Source organism: Taudactylus pleione, unplaced genomic scaffold (genome assembly GCF_031769625.1).
Source record: "Taudactylus pleione unplaced genomic scaffold, aTauple2 ptg000465l, whole genome shotgun sequence".
Classification (NCBI taxonomy): Eukaryota; Metazoa; Chordata; class Amphibia; order Anura; family Myobatrachidae; genus Taudactylus; species Taudactylus pleione.
This window is the reverse complement of record NW_028284867.1, coordinates 3141102-3159025: the sequence shown is the minus strand read 5'-3', so window position 1 is coordinate 3159025 and position 17924 is coordinate 3141102. Positions and strand designations below refer to the sequence as shown.

The following is a 17924-nucleotide window of genomic DNA, read 5'->3' as shown; positions in this document are numbered from 1 at the left end:
ACAATATATTGTATAGTGTGTACCCGGTTTAAGGGCCAATACATTTCTACGATTATAACTTCTCTTAAAAATGACAATGGCTTCATTTGATTTGGGTTTTATTATCAATTTATTTTTAACGCAAAGGAGAGAACGCATGCACTTGAACGATGTTGACCACTGTGCGTGCGCTAACTAGCCAGTGTGATCGGGTAAGCGTACGCAGACTACACGCAGCGTGCACGCAGACCCCTTCCAATATTGATTGACAGGAAGTGCCGTTTGTGGATGGTGGCAGGGGGTGGCTGGGCTAATACAGGCATGACTGGGCGTTGGGACGCCATTTTAGGGGCATCCATAATTAAGCCAGTGAGGCGATGGACGCAGTGATGAGACTCCGTGCACACAGGAAGTTGCCAAGATCCTGCGCGAGGTCTGGTCAACCACTAGTCTGTAAATGTGGTAGATGGTTCTCGATGTTACCGATGTTTACGCTACCTTGCGTACTCATCAGGCTTTGAGTAAAGGGAGATGAGAGGCTTAGTATGGGGCTGGGCATCTGCATTGATTAGCATATTCTCGCAGCGGATGGATGAGCGCATTCTGGGCCTGATTCAGAGCCGGACGCTCTGAACGAGCGCCCGCTCTGAATCAGGGCGTTTTGTTGTTTTTTTTTGGAGTGTCCTCCTGGACGCTCGCATAGCTGTGGGTTACCACCCACAGCTTATGCGAGCATCCATAATGATGGTCGCGATGGTCAAGACCATCGCGACCATCTGGCTTGCGACGAGACCCTGCGGTAGGGTCTCAGTGACCGCAAGCCCTGGAGTGATTTGGGCTCTATCAGAGCCAAAATCACTCCCACTGACATCACTAGTGATGTCAGTGGGGCCGGACCCAGACAGTAGGTGCTCCCATGGGAACGCCTCCGTCTGGGCAGCCACGCCCCCGGCACGCCCACCAAAGGGGGCGTGCTGTCACTCAACATCGACAGCACGCCCCCTTTGTAGCAAGATCCATAGCGACGACTTGCCCGTCGCTATGTGGGTCTCGCGCATGCGCGCGACGGAGCCGGGTCCGTCGTGCGCATGCGCCCTTGGGCAACATCGACCCGCTTGCGAGCGCTCAGCGCTCGCGAGCGGGTCTGAATCAGGCCCACTATCCTTTGCGTTCCTTGCTGAATCAGGCCTTCTGTTTGATAATCTATTATTTTTCGATGTGAAAGTGACATTTCTGTCTATTGTCTCTCTATCTGTAATAGGGTATTTTCAATGCAACAGTATTTTTCTTTTCAAGGTATTGCTTGGGCAGGATCTTTAGAGAGTAGGGCGGGGGGCTTCAGAGGGAGGGGAACCTACAAGACCCTTAACAGCCGCACCCCCTGCATTTCTGCCCTTTATAAGAGTGAACTCTTATTTTACAATATTCTGATTTTTTATTTAATCTTATTAATATTAATTGGACTCATTTTCTCGTGATTCATAGTTGTATTGATATTATAGATTGGTTCAGTGTTTTCAAGTATGTTAGAATAATTATCACTCTCTTCCCAGAATACGCAGGACGTATATCAATCTTTCATATTCTTTGCTATTAAAAATAATATACATTGGCATCAAAGCGATTTTCTTTTTTTTTTTTAGGTCCTTTAAAGTAAAAGAGCCTTTTTCCGATAAAACATAACGATTGAAATCTAAAAATAGGAGAAAGAAGTCTGAGGAGAATTATAAGACCGCGCTTAACAAGGACATTTGTGAGTCTGGAAGTTTCTTAGGGGAGCGATTCAATTGTTTTTCTAGCGGAAGTAATTAATGGGCCCCCGACGGAGCAATTTAATTGTTGTGGGTGTCCATTAATTATTGCGCTTGTTGCACCCAAAATCATCAGGTTTAGCCGCATACAGGGCCTGATTCAGACCCTCTCGCTAAGATGCAAACGAACGCTGCGGCCGATGGTATGCAGTGTGTATGCATTGTGCGCGTTCGCATACCTTAGCGAAAGTTCACACTACATTCGCTCGTTACGCATAGACAGCCCAGCAGAGTGACAGGAGAAGCCATTTGTAACAGGGGCCGGCCATTAAAAATGGGGGAATGGAGGTGCAAACGCAGGCGTGCCTGAGCATCTCAATGGCGTTTTAGAGGTGTGTATAATTATAAGACAGCATCACAGTACACATCACCTGGCTTGTTTTTACACTGAAGTGCTCGCAGTGCTTGCGGCAGGGTATGGTCAACCTCAAGCGCTGCGATAGCATCCGATGTACCGATGGCCGCATACACTTCCTGGACATGATGTGCACAAGTGGGCGTCTTAAGACAGGCTGGTGGATGTCTGCATACACTAAGTGATCGCCCTCTAAGAAGTACTGGGCGCGCTAACGCATTTCTGTGCGACAGTACTGCCTATGCAATTTGCATACACATCGTGCGAGCGATCTCATCTAGCGAGCGGCTCTGAATCAGGCCCACAGTCAGCAAGTATGCCTTTTTTTTTTTTTTTTACACACAAACACGTTTATATGCAGGCAGCAAAATGCACATACATGTTGCTTTCACTATCTTCCTGAAATGCTTTTTCAATACCAGGCAAGTATTCTTCATCATTCGTGACCCTGATCTCACCACAGTGAACAATATCTAACAATTTGAAATATCGTCTGATGATTTGGGATCTGGCTGAGCAGATTATTATAACCATGCCTACAATGTCCCGGGATGTAAATAATGAATTACGTGAGGTACCAGTTATGTATAAGTAGATTTTCATTAGTACATAGTTAGGAAATCAGTATTGAGTCTCGATGTATGTATAATCATGTGTCTGAGATATGCCTTGCTGAATATTATAGCCCTATAAAATCATGCTCGCTTTACGACTCTTTAAATGATAATTTGATGACTGAGTGGAACTATTCCAGTGCTGTATGCGGATAATGACATTGAAATGAAGAGAATGAAAGCTACATTTCGAAAATGAAACTTGTGTCCATGGGTGGGATGCATGACGATCACCGCAAAGGACCGTTCTGTCGGTAAGACCGGACTTCCGGGTATATGACCCAAAAGCCCCTCCGGCGTCCTGTGCAGAAGGATGCATGCACCGTGGGGGGATGCTGGGAGAGATCCCTCTATCAGCACTCTCCCGATTGAAGCCCCTAGGCTTCAGAAAGATGGCGTCACCCACCACAACCAAACGCACCCGGGGCTTGGTGCATATGAGAAATGCTGTCATCTGTATTTTGGGGGTGTGACCGCATTTCTCCCCTTCCTGCATCTCACCCATATGTTTTATCGAACATTTTATGAAAAATAAAAACTACTTTAAAAATCAGGTATAAAAGAAACCTCTGAGATTACAGTAGATTCTGTTTCTATACAATTATATTACAGTATGTGCTGCCCTTTGTAAAATCAATACATCAAGGAAGCCATTTTTATGAAGCCTTTGTCAAACTCCCTCGAGCCGCATTAGAAATAAGCTATATTTGGTGCAAGTGTGAGGCAGAAATAATGTCTGTCATTCCACACAATATACTGGCGTAGGAGTATGAAAGAGGGACATTTGTACAGACCTCAGTGCAAAGGAATATGTCATTATGGCAGTATGTAACGGAATGTAATATATATATATAACTGTGTAATAAGTTCTAATAACTGTTGCTGGTGACTGCTGCCTGCAGCTGGGTTTCAAAAAGCCCCATTAGATATAAAATATGAGATTTTCAGAATAATCTAAACCTAAAGTATAGGTATTACATTGCACCAAACTGGTCATTTAAAGGAGTTTTCCACCTTTCTTTGTGGGTTTAAATTGCCCCTCCCAATTTCACCCTCGATGAGTAAATGTCAGTGTAGGAACCCACATCTATGTACTAATTAGGATAAGGTGGGGCGTGACAAACGTCGGAAAACCACTCAGCACCCTTGGGACAGCCCCCCAAAGGATAACTGCGTCAAACAATCCCTTAAAAAAACTGAGGGACACCCCAAAAAAATCACTTTGAAAATGGGTGCGAAAAAGTTCAACGTAGGGGTACAAACATAAAAAGTAACGAAATAGACTTTGGGGGGGGGGGGATCTGCAAGGAGGGTTGAGGTGTTTTTTATATTGCAGGTGCTTGCAACAGGTGGATGTTTCACAATATTTTTAACTTCATTTACAGACTTTAAAACATGCTTGCACCCATTTTGATGTACCCCAAATTTGACAGTACTATTTATTTTCACCAAAAAATACTGCTTAATGCCATTCTTCACCAATTGTGCAAAGACGCTAATAAGAAGCTATTGAAACAACTTAAGTACCCCAAATAACTTTATTAGGCCTATTCGGGGATATCTTCTTTGATCCCCAATGTTAGTGAAACTTTTTGGGGGGTTCAGGCTGATTTCCTCATTTCTGACAGAACTTTCCGCCTATTCCGACATCGCGGCTTGCCGTTACCGCATCCTTTGGAAGTAAATAGTGCAAATAGCGGGGGCGCGCCCGATAAGTTTCCGCGACCAAAACACGCGATGTAGGCGGGATGTAGATTCCGCCGACGGTGGCGAAATTAATGCGGCTAATTGAATACGGGCCTATGACCGAGCAGTAAGATTACTTTTGGGACAAGGACTGGACTCAGGAACTATTACTGTGGTCAGAAGATGGCCGTACACACAGGGCCTGATTCAGAGCCGTTCGTAAGCGGCCGCTCGTTCGCTCCGAGCGATGTTCGCACAACTGCGCATGCGTATGGGTCGTAATGCGCATGCGCCAACCAGTCAGTGTGGTTGGAAATCGAGCGCTCGCAAAATAGCGAATGCCTGCTAATTTGATTGACAGGATGAGGCGTTTGTGGGTGGTAACAGGGGAAGGTGCTTGAAAACGGGGAGTGGTGAACCGAACGCAGGCGTGCCAAACGGTCAAAACGGGCGTTTTAAGGGTGTGCATAATTAACAAAGCAGCGTCATCGACCACGTCACTTGGTTGTCTCTTAGCCTGAACTGTTCACATGATTGCAGAAGGAAAATACTACCACAAGCACTGCGAGCAGTTCAGACGCCTTTCGATGTACTCGATTAATCTAATAAATAGCAGAGATGACGTAGGATGCAAGAGGCCAGGGGGCGTCTTTACAAAATAGCGAGCGCATGTTTCGTTCACTCGTTCAGACATAGAGGCGTCAACAGACCGCAAAGAGCGAGCACTCAATTTAAATATCCGGCCCCTTTTTCTGAACGAGCGGGCGCAAATAGCGTCCGGCTCTGAATCAGGCCCACAGGCCGATAACACTCATCTTCTGAAATAATTTCTGGGAGTGTCTGACAACAGGCCAAACCATTATGTCTGGATCAATGTCAGGCATTGTGCTTGTTCTGGGGCTACATAATCGCTGATATCAGGCCAGTGTGTATCTATAATGGGTGCAGGGCGTACAGTGCACACCGGTGTCAAGGGGAGGCTCACACCACAGAGCCTGCCCCCTTTCAATAAACCTTCTGCGGTGACTGCCTGCAATTGAGAGGAAATCTCTGAGAAAATGGTGCTGACACCTTTAGAAGAAGAGAGAAGTCACCGGGAAAATGGCGACGCAAATAAGAGCATGCACGGTAGACTGCGGCACTGTGCACACTGGGCCTGAGTCAGCTTGGATCGCAGTTGCTAATACGCACGCAATCGGCCGATTGTTGCGTTCTGCGCATGCGTACGCATGGCAGTGCGCGTGCTTGAACAGGCCACGGTGATCGGGACTGCGATCGCAGAGGCTACGCAGAGCCATGGCAGAGTGATTGACAGGAAGTGCCATTTGTGGGTGGAGACGGGGAGTGGTCTGCTATCAATTCCTGAGTAAGGGCGGGGCTTGTGCAAGTGTGCGTATGGGTCCGATGGTACTCGATTGTACCGATGGTTTTACAGATGTAAAGTAATACAGATGTGCGTATGGTATAGTGGGCGTCCTTATGTGGTGCTTACTTTGCATTGCGAATTTTCGCGGTGGTTTGGCTTGCTATCTCAGTTGAACTGCGTTTGTACGCAGTATTGCGATCTGTACTGAATCAGGCCCTCTGTCCACGCTGTACATGCACTGGTGCAAGATGTGGGGGAAATCTGCTCGGACATTGCACATGGGCTCTCTATCCTCATAAGATGCCTCGATATCAGGCCATGGTGTAGCTCCACTGTCAGACTAGACACCTGACATGGGGGTGGGCCTCTGTGCCTGCTGGACGCTTCCCTGGAGCAATGGTGCACTAACCATTCACCTCTATGGCCTGTGCCCCGGGCTGGCTCTGCCAGGGTTCCTAATTACGCGTTCCTGCATTACCTCCTGTCATTTGCATACAATAAGGAACACACTGGAGTTGAAGCACAAAAGATGCCAATTATTGAGTGTGTACAGTCTTTGCAGTCATCACTCCCAGCGTGGAGAAAACACCTGTAAGCCCTTCCTACACACAGCAGAGGAATTGCTGGCTAATTGCTGGCAAATACTTATCATTACGCTATATTGTAAACGTGGGGAAGGTAATTAGAGGGGATCTGGTAACCTGATTATCTGTGCGGTGTTCAGCTCCTGGAATGTGTACTGAGTGTTCCTCTCACTACACAGCAATCACCACTCCTGTGCTACCATCTCGACAGAGGCATGTGAGAAGTATACGGGTGGCGTTTCGGGGGGAGGGGGATTTCAAGACTCAAGTGCAATCTAAGCATTGTGCATTTCCCTAAATAGAACCTTTTACCAAGAGTAGCACTGTTTATTTAATATATACTGTAGTAGAAAGAAAACGGTGTCCTCCGGGAGAGAGCCTGTAATTTACAGTCCTCTATACGGGAATTACTTGATTGGGCTTCTGACTTGAGCTTCAGACCGCACTGTGCTGTCTGGGGCCGGATTTCTTCATTTGCCACATTTCCCATTATGCGATGGGCCGTGTGATGCCATTAACTTACATTGTAATTGATAAGGCATGCCAAACTACAGTCTCTTTTCTAGACAAATGGGGGGGTTGGGCTGTAAGGCTCCCAAAAATTGTGTGGCACTCCTGGCCGCCTGGAAAAGTGGGCAAGTCTCCTGGCCGGCCGCATAACCCCGGACCCCCCCCCCCTCCCCCCATACACACTCACACAGCTGAATCGCGTTATCATGGCCCCGCACCATGCTTCACCGTGCCGATAATCTCAGAATTGCGTGGCGGGGCCGCGATAACGTGATCATGCGGTCACACCCCCGCTCCGCCCCCAATTCAATGTCATGCCCCGTGCCACGCCCCCCCTACTACTTTGGCAAGAATGAGTAAATGATTAAAAACAGGTTCAATGACCGTCCAATCAGTACGCCGCTATCAATACGAAGATGGGAAGCAGCGAGGCACAGGTAACGGAGGAGGTTCCAGACTTGTACTATGCGGCACGTCTATACTTCCCAGAGGAGGACATACTGTACCTGGGGGGGGGGTGCTGGCTCTCGCGTGATTCTGACTCGGCACACGCAATGTTCACAAAACTGAGCGATTATTTGCAAGAAAATTAATAAAACGCCTACGGCACATGCGTTATACAGGGTATACTCGCAAAGAGGCTGTTGCAAGTGTCGATGACATGCACAATAGTACGCCAGCGGTGCCATCTAAAGAATCCGGGAAACAGCAGCGTCCACCTCTGAATGAGGCCTATTTTTTTTTTTCTGTCTTATATTTTACTCAAACTAAAAAAAAATTTTGAGGTTTGCGTGCAGTACAGTGTACAAATGGCACCATTCTAATTGCTGCTACAAGCGCAGAGGGGCTGGTGCAGAGATGGACAAATACGCCAGTTATCGTACTGCGCACACATCCGGAACTCAGCGCCCGCAAGTGTGGATGATGAAGAGCCGTGCGCATTTTTCTACTACATTATGACCAAAGAAGTGCAGTGTGTGCGTCGATGGAACTGCGGGCTATGCCGCTTGCACGTAAGTGTAAATACGCTTGTTTACAGGTGTATCATTTGCACATAAATATAGGACAGGTGCAAGTGCTCGGTGACGGAGGTGACTAGTGTCAAAATAAGTCCTACTTGCCTACTCTCCCAAAAATGTCTGGGACTCCCAAATTTGCTGAAAGTTCCCCCTCTATCTCCCAAGAGTATAGACCATCCTCCCTCATCCCACCCACTTCTTAGTAAGTGGGCAGGACAGGGAGTAGAATGCCATGAATCGCAGGCTTATAGGGAGGGGGCGGGGCCAATGTCACATGATTCTATGAGAGTGACGGCAGTGTTCCACCGGGGGGGGGCAGGGCCTAATGATGAAAAGAGCCCCAATCCCGCCGCCATTACAGAATAAGCTGTATATTTCCTCTGAGCTTCTTCCGGAGGAGAGTAGACATAGGGAGCGGGCACAATGCACAATGCGTAAAATTATGCAAACAGGCAAATATACACATTTTTAATGTACACATAGTGGGAGCACATACGCTTCATTTCCGTCCATCTGCGCATCAAGGGCCTAAATTCAGATTTGTGCGCAATTGCTGCCGCAGCTGGGAACCAGTACGCAACTGCTGTGTGGTAATATGCCCCAAAAACAGTCGTGACGTGCCTGCGTTTTTACTGCAGACACTCCCCGTTACCACCCCCAACCACTCCCTGTCAATCAAACTGCGAATAATTACTCTCTGCGAGCAACTACGGTCATGGACTTTGGCGCAGACGTTGCCCATCTACAAAAACAGCGGCATAGCGCACAGTACACTGAATCAGGCCCCAAGTCCTGAATATTCCAACAGCTGATGACACCGCGGTGAGCGCCTAGAAGAGGACAGAATTTAGGATCACATATCCCTGTTACATTTTTTTGTACCCATTCCTGAAGGAAAACTAAAATATCTTCATATGAATATTAAGCTGAGCCATGAATATACCCAGAAACTCACAGGGGAAATTCACCCAGCTTCAGGAGAGGGAATCACTGGGTTAAATGCTTGGATACAGTATATTTTTAGCCTTCAAAGGATTCTGGAGCTTATACACAGAAGATGAAAACACAAGGCAGACAGAGGAGAGTGCACAGTACATGAGAAATGCTTTCCTCTTTCTTTGAAGAGAGTCGGGGAACAGCTGGTGGAATCCAAGGGGACTTTACTTTACCTCCCTTTTACACTGAAAAGCAGGATCTCCAGCCCCGCTCTACGGAACATCTGGCTGAATCAGCATTTGGGTGCAGAATTTCTCACCGCTCACCTGCAGAACTGTGGGCCTGATTCAGAGCCGGACGCTCTGAAAGAGCGCTCGCTCTGAATCAGGGCTTTTTTTTTTTTTTTGAGCGGCCTCCGGGCCGCTCGCATAGCTGTGCGTGACCACCCACAGCTAATGCGAGCGGCCAGGTGATGGTCGCGATGGTCTCGACCATCGGGGCTTGCGACGAGACCCTTGCGGTAGGGTCTTTTTCCCGCAAGCCCCAGTGAGCTTCTGGCTCTTAATAGAGCCGGAAGCTCACCACTGTCATCACTCGTGATGTCAGTGGGGCCGCCCCCAAAAGCCAGGCGTTCCGTCGGGAGCGCCTCCGTTTGGCCAGCCACACCCCCCTGCCCGCCTCCAAAACGGGGCGAGCTGTCGATCAACATGGGCTGGGGAGACAGCGCTGAGGTATACAGAGTACCTGGTCTCCCTGGCAACCGTAAGGATTGGAGTCTCCCCCTCTTGGTGTTCCAATCCTCACGGTCGCCCCCGTGTCCCCCCTGCTGGCACCCCCAAGCCACCGCGGGGTCTGCAGTGGCCTTTGCTACGCCACTACTTGCAACCCACTCTGGGCCTCATTCAGAGGCGGTCGTAGGATGCAAGCGGTCGCTCAGAAACAGGGCGGCCGCTTGCATCCTGAACGGCCGCCTCCATGTCGGTCGTTAGGCTGTGGGTTAACACCCACAGCTCTAACGACCGCTAAGGGAGATGGTCGCGATGGGTAGGGTAGGGTCTCGTCAACCTTAAGCCCCAGGGAGCTTCCTGCTCTGTTTGAGCAGGAAGCTCCCCACTGACATCACTGATGATGTCAGTGGGGATGCCCACAAAACGGCAAGCGTTCCGAAAGGAACGCCTCCGTTTGGCCGGGCACGCCCCCTGCCCGCCCAGCAAACGGAGCGAGCTGTCAATCAACATCGACAGCTCGCTCCGTCTGCTTCGAGCACGCTAACGACAGGTGATCCGTCGTTAGCGGGGGCTCGCGCATGCGCACGACTGAGCCGTCTCCGTGGTGCGCATGCCCTGTGGACCAACATCGAGTCAGTTGCGAGCACTCAGCGCTCGCGACCGACTCTGAATAAGGTTCTCTGTGTCAGCCCTTAATGTCTTTCATAGTCTCAATAAAAATATCCTTTCCTGCCTATACTAGATAAATGTCTTGGAAGCCGCTTTCCTCTTCATTTGCACTAGTTTACATGGAAAATATTTCCCATTTCAATGTCATTTGTTCAAACTATCTTGAGTGTGGTTGGTCAAGCAAACATGATTCATCCTAAAAGTACGTTTCAGCATGTTCCCGCATATGGCAGATGTACCATCGAACAGCTCAATCTGAATAAATGAGTTTGGTTAGTTTTTTTCCATCAATGACCCAAGAATGAAATACTCGAATGCTTGTATACGCTTGAGAGGATATAAGCACACTGTTTATTATTGGAGCAATACTAGTTAGAGCTGGTTTGGTGTTGATAAGTTATAATTGGTGGTCTGAAGTTGTCAATCAAGATGGCTAGCCTATTAGCTGTACTATATGAAGGCTTGGAGAAGGGGTTAACTTCCTCTTTCCAGTTGGTGATCCCACCCGATTTATTTGTGAATTGGTTTGTACCAATATTTTGTCGTTGGAATGTATTTTCTATGTGTTTCTTCCAACAGGCGAGGCGCAGCTGGCGGAAAGGCAGTGCTTCTCGGCGGCTCCAATTTAGCGCAGCAGAGCTTGGCTAGCATTCCCCCTGTGAGAGAGGCGAGTCTTTTACGGGAGGACCAGGTCTCCATCCTACGGAGGGACCAGCACTGGGCTATTTAAGGGGAAGTGGTACTACCCAGGATGGTTTGCGCACGGGGTGGAAACTCCACCCCATTTTGGTAAATAAATCCTTATATGGGCTGTGGACTGGGGGAGCACTGCTTTTTTCGCCACCAGGCTCAATTCTAATTCTATTTCGATATTAATAAATTTGGCTGTGACCTCTTTTTTTTCCAATTGACATAGTTGTCCTGTCTTTATTTATTATTTATTTAAAGCTGAAGAGTGGTGTGAAAATAATAAAATTATGGGCCTGATTCAGAGCCGAACGCTCTGACCAGAGCGCTCGCTCTGAATCAGGGCCCTCCTCCATGAAAAGGGAGCGTCCTCCTGGACGCTCGCATAGCTGTGGGTGACCACCCACAGCATATGCGAGCGTCCATGATGATGGTCACGATGGTCTTGACCATCTCGACCATCGGGCTTGCGACGGAGACCCTGCGGTAGGGGTCTCACTGCCGCAAGCCCTGGAGTGATTTTGGCTCTATCAGAGCCAAAATCACTCCCACTGACATCACTAGTGATGTCAGTGGGGCCGGCTTCAGACGGTAGGCGTTCCCATGGGAACGCCTCCGTCTGGCAGGCACGCCCACCAAAGGGCCCACACATCGGCTGCCAGTCAACCTACCAGTATGTTTTTTGGAGCACCCAGAGGAAACCCATTCTAACACGGGGAGCACATACACATAGATAAAGACTTACGGCCTGATGCAGACCCGCTCGCAAACACATAGCGCTCGCAAGCGGGTCGATGGTGGCCCAGTGCGCACGTGCACCGTGCGCAACGCGAGTGCGTGCGCCCCGCAGCAAGTGAAACCTTCACTCGCTCCGGAGCACGCAGCAAAACGGGACGGTTGTCGATGTTGCTCGCCCCGTTTTGTAGGCGGGTAGGGGGGGTGGCTGAACAAACGGAGGCGTTCCCGAAGGAACGCCTGCCGTTTGTGGGCGGCCCTACTGACATCACTCGTGATGTCAGTAGTGGACTTCCGGCTCTATTAGTGGAAGTCCATTTGGCATTGCGAGTGCTGAGACCCTGCCACAAAGGTCTCCTCGCAATGCCAATAATCGCGGCCATCGCCAGGCCGCTCGCACAAGCTGTGGGTGATGACCCACAACTGTGCGAGCGGCCTGGAGGCCGGAATTAAAAAAATAGGGATGCCCCGATTCAGAGCGAGCGCACGCAAATAGCATGCGCCTCTGAATCAGGCTCTTGGTCAACAATTGAAACTATGACTATAAGTGCTGTGAGGTGGCAATGCTGACTAATGGGTGTGCCACTGTGCTGCCTGTGCCAGATTAAGCCTTTGGGGGGCCCAGTGCCTTCTCCGGCCTTCCCCATCTTGTCAGCACTGCCCCCACTTGCCATCCGGCCCGCCCCCACTGAGCATCCGGCCCGCCCCCACTGAGCATTCGGCCCGCCCCCACTGAGCATCCATCCCGCCCCCGCTCGTCTGGATCTTAGAACATGCATGGGACTGCAAAGTACAGCAGTGTGCTCTGGCTGGAGGGAAGGGGAGGGTAGGCCTGGCAAAGGGGGGCCCGGGGCACCGTGCCCCCATGCACCCCTTCTTAATCCAGCTCTGGGTGCTGCCCAATATACAAACGCTTTGCATATATATCGAGAGTACAATGTAGCTTTTGACAATAAGATTGCTATCCCTCCACTGACAATGAGTCATTTTGTTCTACCTTCCATATTCGGCACCCCCCTTCCCCCGCTCGGGAATCAGGTGCTCACCCCTTACACGGACAAATAAACATACTGCTTACGCCCTTCATTTCCTCTTTGTATAAAACAGCGTGACGTTTCGTATAAGTGCCGCGGGTAGCTCCAATTATTCCAGTTTTCATTTAAGCACATTCCTGCTCTAACAGGTAATGCTATTTTATGCACCATTACATCTCACCGATGGTCAAGTTCCATGTTAATATCTTGTGATGTGCAGTAAATTGCTTCTGCTAGCGATAACTGCTTCATAGCGCATCAATATAGTAATAAGCTCAGAGACGGAGACGATGCAGCCAGCTGAGATATCAATACAATGACAACATATGAAACACTGCGCTGCAACGAAGATTAATCAGAAGAGAGAACACAAGGGACATCGGCCCTCATTCAGAGCCGTTCGCTATTTGCGTTCGTTCGTTCAAAAACAAGGGGTGGCTATGCAAATGATCCGTTCGCACATTGCGGTCTGTTCACACCTCTAAGTCTGAACGAGCGAGCGAAACATACGCTCGTTTATTTGATAAAAACGCCCCCTGGCCGCTCGCACCATACGTCATGTCCGCTATTTATTAGATTAATCGAGTACATCGAACAGGATATGAACTGCTCGCTATTCTTGTGGTTGGTTTTTTCAACCGCTATTTTGCGAGCAGTTCTGAGTTCAAAAAAACCAAGTGACGTGGTCAATGACGCTGCTGTATTAATTATGCACACCCATAAAACGCCCGTTTTGACCTTTTGGCACGCCTGCGTTCGGATCTCCACTCCCCGTTTTCAAGCACCTTCCCCTGTTACCACCCACATACGCCTCATTCTGTCACTCAAAATAGCAGGCACTCGCTATATTGCGTACAAATGATTTTTGGCCGCACTGACTGGTTCGCGCATGCGTACTAAAAACCGGAACGAGCGTACTGCCGCTAGCGAGTGGCTCTGAATGAGGGCCATCATCTTGGTTCCCTTTGATTGTTATTATATAAAGCAGTGGAAGGTTCAGTATCAATCGCCTGTCACATATATATATCATGCCATAGGATTTACTTGGCTTCGCTCTGTCAGCAATTTCTTAATGCCAGTGGCATTTTAGCAGCTGCAAAAGATGGATCCTGCCAGTGTAGCATTGTAAGCACATCAGAGATGTAACAGGTCCAGTACAAGCTCAAAACATTGAGTTCAAATGAAATCATGTTCTACGTACCGTAGATGTATGTTTGTGTATGTGTGACTCATTTTCATTTAGGCGATTGAACGGAAAGAAGGTTAGTTGATGGAAATAGGCCAGTGTGGCCGGTGCAAGGTGTCTGGGCACCCTAGGCAAAGATTGACCTTACCACCCGTGCTCCCCGCAGCAATCGCGTTGGGGGGGGTTAAGTTTAGTCATGTCCTGGGGGACTTAGGGTTAGGACCCCCCCAGGGAAGGTTAGGGGTGGGGTTAGGCACCACTGGGGGAAGGTTAGGGAAAGGCACCCCCCCAGGAGGGTTAGGTTTAGGGTGTGGGGAGGGGGGGGGTTAGGTTTAGGCACCACCCCGGGAGTTTTAGGGTTAGGTACCACTAAGGCAGGGTTAGGGTACTTCCCTTCCCTGTCGGTATCTTCAAGTCTTCGGGATTTCGCAGTTGGGATTTGGCTAAACAGCCGCCGGTATTTCAATCCCATTCCATACATACATACATACATACACACACAGACTCCTATATATACACACACTCCTACATACACAGACTCACACCTATATACACACACACACATACACAGATTTACACCTATATATACACACACACATACACAGACTCACACCTATATACACACACACACAGATTTACACCTATATATACACACACATACATACACAGACTCACACCTATATACACACACACACACACACACAGATTTACACCTATATATACAGTTATACACACATACATACACATAGATACATAGACTCACACCTATACACACACACACACCTATATACACACATACATATATACATACACAGGGACACACACCTATATACACACATACATACACACACACCTATATCCACACATACATACACAGGGACACACACCTACATACCTCCCAACTGTCCTGCATTCAGCGGGACAGTCCTGTTTTTCTGGGACTGTCCCGCTGTCCCACCCGCGGGCCTCGGTGTCCCGCAGTGGGGGGGAAGTTGGGGGAAGCATACACCACTGCTCTGCTTAGCAGAGCAGCGTGTATGCACAGCATCTATTTACTGTACGGGGGGAAGCCCGGGGGCAGCCCAGCATCTCGGAGATGCTGGGCACGCCTCATTAGTGAGGTAAACGGGGGGGTGTCATCAGACCACGCCCCTTTATGATCATTCCACGACCCCTTTTCGGGTGCGCGTGCCTTCGGCGAGCGGAGGTCCCGGGTCTGGAACTCAGAATGTTGGGAGGTATGCAGCTATATACACACACACATACATACATGCATAGACTCAGACCTATATACATACTGTACATAGTGTTCTCGCTAGGCTGTTTTAGCGGGGCGAAGCACCCTGCCCGATTTTTGAAGTGCAGAACGCGCCCTGCCCTATTTCTGAAGGGCAGAACGCGCCCTGCCCTCCAGCGCGGCGGCCCGCTGAGACAGCCTGCGGGTTCTGCCTCCACCCGCGGGATACTGTGTTCCGCGGGTGGTCAAAACGGTGGCGCAGCAGTCACAGCCAGTGAATGGACGCCGGGCGCATGCACCCGGCATCAATTCACAATGACCGCAGAGCTTGGGGGCTGACCGGCATGTCCGTTAGTGCCGGGCACGCCCCCAGGAGTGACGAAAAGGGGACACGTCATACAGACACGCCCCCTTTTCTTTGGCCATGTCCTTTTCGCGCGCGCGCGAAAGTGCCCTAACTCTGGGTCCGGCGCCCTGCCTCCCGCCGGACCTAGAGTGAACACTACCATTGCAGTGTAAAAGAAGGATGTCTCTCTTTCAGAGACATCTTTCTTTTTGTTTAGTAGACTCAACGGCTCCCCTCCAGTGACCAGCGCCCTTAGGCAGGTGCCTAAAGTTGAATAATGGTAGCGCCGGCCCTGAGTGTGGCACAGAACCATATATTTCCCTGGTTTTTCACTGATCTTTGTAGTTGAAAAGCAGCAGAGACTACCGATTTGTGGGTGTGATTTCTATTGGGAGATGCCTACAAATTGGTAGATGCATAGTGGATGTGAGCAAGGTTAGTCCACACGTTGATTCCAAACCAGAGTAGTTTTTATTGAAGATAGCAGGATACAGGTGATACAAGACAAACAGCAGTCAGTACGATAAAGGTATCATTCCCTCTTGTGCTAAGTACTGTACAGCACTGTGATGCTCCAATAACACAGTATCAGGCTTGTGCACATGCAGATACTTTTATAGAGCCAAGTAAACAAGTCTTGCACCTGGAGTCTAGACATCCTGACCTTTAAGTTTGGTGAATAATATTTACTCAGGCATGTGATGTTCAATTGACTGATGAGCAATGCACAATAACACACAGTTAACAGACAGCAGGTAGCGATTATACTTTTCACTACATAGCAACAGTCACATTCTGCGGGAGAGTAACTGGGCAGATGATGGATGTGTCCAAAATGTCTATGGGAATGTCAAGAGGTGTGTAGAGTAGACTAGGATCCATGTAAAATGGATAAAGTGGTACAAAATGGTGGTGTCTGTGTGGGATAGTTTTCCACTTGTGGATGAGAGGATTTCGTCTGGGCCGGCTTTGATCCTTACTTTGTACCCCAGTGGCAAAGCAAGATATGGTTTTGTAGGACCTGACTTTTCGACCATTAATGATGCACTACAACCTAGACCTAGAGCATTATCTCTCTGCCTTCTCGTCAAACACTGCTCAGTGCAGCCATTTCTCCCAGGGCTCTATGGTTATTTTCACAGAGAGACTAAAATCTAGGGGATTTCGCCACTTTGACAGGATGGGGTGTGATAACGGAAGGAGCAATGAGTGGCGACATCGTGACTTCTGATTCGTCCTCCTCACACTCCCCGTCTGTAGCCATTTTTAAAAGTCGTGACCGAAAGCATTTAGTGCTATATTGGTTCTGTACTGAATAGCAAACGCTGCAAAACAGACATCAACGCAATCGAGAAATCACACTTGTTATTCATTTATTTCTTGATATTGCAACGCAGATACAGACCTGGTAGCAGAATGGCGTAAATTATTTGATGAAAAAAAGAAAAAGTGCACCAAAACCTGCAGATTTTCTGCCAACAAGCAGAGCTTGAGATGCAGTCCATAAGCCATTGGTTCCCAAACTGTGCGCCGTGGCACCCTGAGGTGCCTCGGGACACTTGCAGGGGTGCCCCAGGTTGGTGGTCCAGCACCAAATCAAATAATTTAGGGTCAATGTAATGTAAATATGTGGACAAACAGAAGCACACACCTGTCACCCACCACATACAGTAAATGAACCTAAGGAAGACAGGTAAGCACAATTTACTTCACTTTACTAAACTTTTTCTGCATTTCTCAATAATAAACTTTTGGCTTAGGGGTGCCGTGAAAACAATGCTGATACTCTAGGGTGCCGTGATTCAAAAAAGTTTGGGAACCTCTGCCATAAGCAGTACTGGCATTTGCATTTGGCTTACGCTGGTCAGACTTCACTGTGACTTAATGTACATGCCATTTGCACTCACGCTGTAAAACTCACGTGCAACAAACGCATTCGCTATTAAAGTTCGTAAACTTCTCTAAAACTGCAAAAACATACGGTTGCTTGAAAGGAAAAAAAAAATTAAATAAATGACCTTAAATATGCTCACAAAAGTATAACATGTTCCCCAATGTCAAAGAAAGCACTAAATCAGTGCCAGGGAGCATTCGCAAACAGCCAATCACAAGCAAGGGAGCAGAGAGGGAGGCGGGTACTAATTAGCCTCATGTGCCCTTACTGTACTTTGCCCGTGTTAGGAGAACCCGTCTTTCCCCCATTCAGTCTCTTCGATTATAAGAATTTCTTTAGGTTAGGTGTGTACTGGTCTGCCAGTGCGTATTTGTATTGCAGCCGCTCACATTCTGTCCATGTGCAGTGCGAGCCTCAAACAAGATACAAACATCAACAAAATTAGGCAATTGTGCTTTTGAAGACAACTGTGTCTGTTTATGTGAGGATGGCAGACAAGGGCAGAACTGTGCACTGCCGTGCCATATAGCAAAGCCTAGATAGGGGCT

At 48.6% G+C, this 17924-nt stretch overlaps 1 protein-coding gene across 2 annotated transcripts in view; it reads left to right on the top strand.

Moving 5' to 3' along the window:
• CHRM2 (cholinergic receptor muscarinic 2) overlaps window positions 1–17924 on the top strand; it is a 192258-nt gene that overhangs the window by 27753 nt on the left and 146581 nt on the right. The window contains exon 1 of one of the 2 annotated variants that reach the window (XM_088448768.1): window positions 1666–1732. The exons of the other annotated variant lie outside the window; for it this stretch is intronic. The gene's annotated coding sequence lies outside the window, so the exon portion shown is untranslated. Of the gene's footprint in view, window positions 1–1665; window positions 1733–17924 lie in introns of those variants that run through there. 2 annotated transcript variants of the gene reach the window in all.